The sequence below is a fragment of the Camelus bactrianus genome, chromosome 5 (assembly GCF_048773025.1).
Source record: "Camelus bactrianus isolate YW-2024 breed Bactrian camel chromosome 5, ASM4877302v1, whole genome shotgun sequence".
Classification (NCBI taxonomy): Eukaryota; Metazoa; Chordata; class Mammalia; order Artiodactyla; family Camelidae; genus Camelus; species Camelus bactrianus.
Window position 1 is genome coordinate 85,763,795 of NC_133543.1, and position 5,630 is coordinate 85,769,424.

Sequence of the window (5,630 nt, forward strand, 5' to 3'; positions counted from 1 at the left end):
CCTTGAAGATGATTCATGGGGTCCTCTAGATTCATGGTAACCCCTTCGCATGAAAAACCGCCGAGAGGCACCCCCATCAGCCACGTGTCTGGACACTTGCAAATACACAGGCAGCAGGGGGGTAAGGGGGAAGGAAACACTTTGAAGGTGATAATTGTAGCCTCTGGCAAACACTGAGAGTTCAAAGAGATATCCTAAAAATTAGTCTTTGATCATCTGTAACAGAAAATAGTGGAGGAATCAAAGAGCCCCGTCTGTTTTAAGCAATTAAAACAGTAAGAGACAAAAGAGAGGCAGAGAACTGACCACAATCTTCTGCTGTATGCCTTAAGCAAGAGTGATTTTTTTTTAAGCTCAGGTTTGATGTTTCAACAGTAGCCAGGCAGATGTTCCCTCTGTGGGTCCCATCCTGTGCTCAGTCACTGATTCTCCATTTGGCTCCCTTACACCAATAACCCCACAGAGACCCCTCTTCTTTCATGCACAGTAAAGCAGGAAGTCCTCATTTTCTACCTCTCCATGTGAAGAGGGTGCTGTGTCAAAATGGTGTTGACACCCTGAAATAGACCCATACATTTTTATATGATTTTTGACAAAGGTAAGAAAGCAATTCAATAGAGATAGGACAGCCTTTCAATAAATGGTGCTGGAGCAGTTGGGCATCGTAGGAAAAGTGAGAGAGAGCAAGGGAAAGGGAAGAGAAGAAAAGAAAGAAATGAGTCTTGACCTAAGTCTCACACACCATTCAGAAATTAACTCAAAATGGATCATAGACTTAACTGTAAAGCATAAAACTGTAAGACTTTTAGCAAAAACAGAGTCTTTGAGACCTAAGTCTAGGTAGAGTTTTTAGACTTGGTACCAAAATCATGATCTATAAAAGGAAAAATCAACAAATTGGACTTTATAAAATTGAAAACTTGCTCTGTGAGAGCCCATGTGAAGCATGTGAAGTGGATGAAAAGTTATAAACTCGGAGGAAATATCTGCCAATTATCTATGTAGCAAAAGGCTAATATCTGTAATATGCTACATTTTGAAATCAAAACTCAGAACTTAAAGCAAACAATCCAATTTTAAAAGGGGCAAAAAGACATAAAATAGATATTTCACCAAAGAGTATATACAGATAACAAACAAGCACTTGAAAAGGTGGTCAACATCATTGGCCGTTAGGGAAGTGCACACTGAAACCACAATGAGCTATCACTACTTAACTATCAGAATGACTGAAATAAAAAAGTGACAGTACCAAATGCTGGGGAGCATAAGGGGAAGCTGGATAACTCATACATTGCTGTTGGGAATGTAAAATGATACAGCCACTTTGGAACAGTTTGGAAGTTTCTTATAAAACTACATGCAGCTATCATATCACCCAACAATTGCATTCCTAGAGTATTTATTCCAAAAAAATGAAAACGTCCGGTCACACAGAAACCTGTACACACATGTTCATAGCAGCTTTGCTTGTAATGGCCCTAACTAGGAATCAACCCGGTGTCCTTCAACAGGTGAATGGTTACACAGCGGCTCATGTAAACATGGAGTACTGCTAACCAATGAAAGGGAATGGACTGCTGTCGTGGCTGCAACTTGGACAAATCTCCAGGGATTTATGCTGAGTGAAAACAGCCAATTCCAAAAGGCTACATCGTATATAATCCAATCTGTATAACATTTTGAAATAACATTTTGAAATTTTAGAAATGGAGCAGCAGGTTAGCGGTTGACAGAGAGGAGAGACTGGGGAGGTGGCATGAGGAAGGTGGGTGTAGTGACGGAAGGGCAACAGTGTGAGGGGTCCTTCTGGTGCTGAAACTGTTCAGTGTCTTACCCACGGTGGTCACAGCCCTACACAGGTCATAAGATCACGTGGGACTCAGTACACGAGTGTGTGTGCACCCACAGGCACACAGACAAATGAGCACAAGTAAAACTGGGAAAATCTGAATAAGGTCGGTGGATCACATCAATGTCCGTGTGCTGGCTGTGATGACAGTTTAGCAGAGTGTTACCTCTGGGCGAAGCCGGGTCCAGCGTGCAAGGGATCTCTGCTCTGTTCCTTACAAGTGCTTGTGAGCCTGTAACTAACTCAACTAGAAAAACGTGTATACATAGACACTGTTATTCCAACTGACAACACATGACAGAAAACTCAACTAGGCCCTTTTGAAGGTAATTCTGACCATTCTAGATATTTTTATGTTTACTCTCAGGCTGTATCCATATCATACCCAAAGGAAAGGGTTTTTTTTGACCTTTAATTTTTATTATAAAGGTAATATTAAATTGTAGAAAAGAAAAAATATAGACATAACAGGAAAATAAAATTAAAAATCACCTCTAATCCCAACACTCAACAATCATTTGAGCTTTGGTTTTTAAGAGATACACCATAATTTTTAGTTTTTTCCATTTCACTATTATGATTAATTCCCTCATGCATATGCATTCATAAATATCTACAGCTTTATTTCTTAAAATATATACATATTTACATTTGTGTTTTATTAATGATACCATTACTATACATGCGATGAAGAGATTATCAGGGCCAATATCCTGGTTTTGATACTACACTACAGTTTTGCACTTGTACATACGTGTCCAAGACAGTTTGTCTGCTCTAGCATAGCACCCATGAACACTCCTGCCCCTCGTTTTGGAGATAACTCCGCATCTGTGCTCATGTGGCAGGTCAGGCCCTGTAGTGCGTGCTTGGAGACAACACCTAATCTCAGAGACACCCCAGGAATACTGCTAGTGCTGTTACTCAGACTGCTCTACTTAGGTGTTGGGCTGCACCCTATAGGTCTGCAAGCCTCGTAGTCACCCAGCCTGAAGACCGAAGAAAGAGCCAGGAGACAGCGACAGAGACATCAATGATTTACTGCACGGGGGATCTTACACATCCGAGACCAAGGAGCCTGGCGTGACACCTCACCGTGTACAGCAGACGGCAGGCAGGACGTGGCAGCCATCTTCGCTGCCTGGGGGAGGAGGCTACCATTTACAGGGGGAATTGATGTCAGGTGGCTCATCAGTTACCAGGGAAACCAGCAGCTGGGGCGGGGCAAGCAGGAAGCCAGTTATCGATGAAGCCCGACAATTAAGAGATTGGATAGTCATGTGAGTGAAGCAGGGGTCGGCTGAGCAGGGGTGTACAGAGATCAAGAGCACAGCCATCTCGAGTGGCCTGACCACACGCTCCACCCCTACGCACCCCGCACAGTCCTTACAATCTGGGTCTGCCCTCCTTCCATGATATCCCTGGGGTCAGGAATGTAGAAGTGTGGTGCAACCAAATACTACAAATGCAGGAGAGACTCCCGCAGCCAATTATCAAGAGTAAGAAACCTAGTGTACAAAAGGTAGTAGTTCACCAAGAGGTGGGCAAACTTTGGAGTCAGGCGCTTACCAGATCAATTTTTCACGGCAATCCAGAGGAGGACCACAATGGCATCTCGCTGTAGACCCAGCAATCAGACTCATCTCGCAGTGAAGCCACCACTGTCGCCCAGCCCTAGAACAGCTTCCTGCTGCTCAGACTAGGGACAAAGTGTAAGATGTTGAAGAGGCACAAAACAGGTGAGTTCGTGACCATTAAGCAAAATACAAGCAGTACCAGCATTCTGAGATAACACCGCCCCTGCCTGTGGTTTTCATCCTAGCCTGCAGTTCCTCCCGCCTGTCCACCCTCAGTCCCCACAGCTGATGCCGAGGACTGAGGACTGGAGAGGTGGTTTAACAACAGACCGTAGGGTTAACATAATGGGTCTGTCTCCAGCAGGGGGCCCGGTAGTCTAGGTGCGGCCGGATAGAAGCCAAGGGAAACCTGTAAGTCCCTTTCTAATCCTACTCCCCACAGTGTGGCAAACCCAAACCACCGGGGACTTACCTGCCAGTCCCAGGGCCATTCTATAATGTGTTCACTTGGGGGTCGATCCTGTGACAAGGGCAAAAGTGAATTGTTCTGACTGATAGTTGGCAACAGTCCTTTGCTGGTCAACAGTTGAACTTGGATTGGGTTGACTGGTTGCCTCTGGGTTAACATGGCGTAGGCACTGGGACAATTGCTCCTGGAATGTGCAGTCCTGGTTCGTAGGGCTTGAGTTAGCCTCCTGGTCCACATGCTGAGAAAGCGGCTTCCCTCGTCAATTGTTCAGTGGTCTGTTCATAGGTCGGCAACAGTGGGGTTGTAAGACAGGTGGAAATGACAGCATATGTCATTTTTATCAGCCCATTCCTGAACTTCATGGTCACTGGTCGCTATCGATGTGGTGGGTTGGGGGTATACTTGTCTCACCCACCAGATAACACCCAAGTATTTAACAGATAATCCAGGCCCTTGCGTTTTGTCTATACTCACCAGTCATCCCCATGGAGTCAGAGCCATGAATGTGGGGCGGCTACTTTCAAACTGGAGAGAGACTCTAAGGTTAACAGGATATCAACCATATAATGGAAGAGAAAGATGTCTGTCATGGTGGTCAGCTGCCACAGGGCCCCACCTGTTAGGGGACAGCGGGAAGCCATGATTATCCCCGCAACTTTGCCTTCCCTGTCCTATTTCCCAACATTGCGGCACTCACGGGAGTTTCCTCGGTGTCCTGGCTGGTTCACAGACTGTTGGGCTGCCCCTTGCAGGCCTGCCAGCCTTGTGCATGCCCAGCCTCAAGACTGGAGAAAGAGCCTGGAGACAGTGGCAGAGACATCAATGGTTTACTGAAAGGAGGGGATCTTACAAGTCCGAGACAAAGGATCCTGGAGCGACACCTGCACCGGGTACAGCGGATGGCAGGCAGGACGTGGCGGCGATCTTTGCTACTCCGGGGAGAACGAGGCTACCATTTACAGGGGGAATTGATGTCAGGTGGCTCATCAGTTACCAGGGAAACCAGTGGCTGGGGCGGGGCAAGCACGGAGGCAGCTACTGATTAAGCCCAATAATCAAGAGGATTGAATAGTCATGTGAGTGAAGCAAGAGGCTGGTGGAGCAGGGATACAGAGAGCAAGAGCGCAGCCGTCTTGACCGGCCTGACCATACATGAGGGCGCAGGTTCAAGGAGAGGCAGAAAGTCCTCGAATATCTATCAAAGGCTCTGGGATTGCCCCTCCTGGATTTCTGCAGGCTTTGCTGCACCTGCCAGATCTGAGAGGCATGTACATTCAACAAGCTTTCTTCATATAAAAAGAAAGGGAGAAAAACAAACAAACAGACAAAAAAGCACACTTCTAGGGGGTCCAGTTCTGCAGCCCTGGCCCGGTCTCCGTTAGTGGGTGAAGTCTGATTTTTTGGCTCTACGTGTGCAAGCCTATAATGGATTTTCCTAGGCAGCAGGTAATAGACCCTGACATTTCAGAAAGCCTCCAAAGGAGAATTCACTGGAAAGAACACCCTGCATAATTCAGGAAACAACCAAAGAAGTGCGTGATTGTATACTCAGGCTTCGGCATCACGGTGCCACAGAAGGGCAATAGCCTTTCTCAAGCTAAAAGGGATTTAAAAAAGGAAATTCCACCTGCACAAAAATGTGTGCTATTACTTCCATTCCACGAGGGGTTTTCAGGAGCCCAAGTAGCACCTGGCAGGCCCTGGAAGTGAGCATCTTTTCTACGATGGAAAC

The 5,630-nt window shown here is 46.2% G+C and overlaps 1 long non-coding RNA gene across 3 annotated transcripts; it reads right to left on the bottom strand.

Moving 5' to 3' along the window:
• Positions 1-2,876: 2,876 nt before the first annotated feature.
• LOC141577742 (uncharacterized) lies at positions 2,877-4,877 on the bottom strand. 3 transcript variants are annotated; one of them, XR_012507157.1, is made up of 3 exons: positions 4,596-4,877; positions 4,373-4,514; positions 2,877-4,173 (listed from the first exon to the last, which is right to left on the bottom strand). It is a non-coding gene; the product is annotated as an uncharacterized LOC141577742 (long non-coding RNA). The 3 variants fall into 3 exon arrangements; XR_012507156.1 differs by having other exon boundaries at positions 2,877-3,551; positions 3,902-4,514; XR_012507155.1 differs by having other exon boundaries at positions 2,877-4,514.
• Between the last annotated feature and the right edge of the window lie 753 nt (positions 4,878-5,630).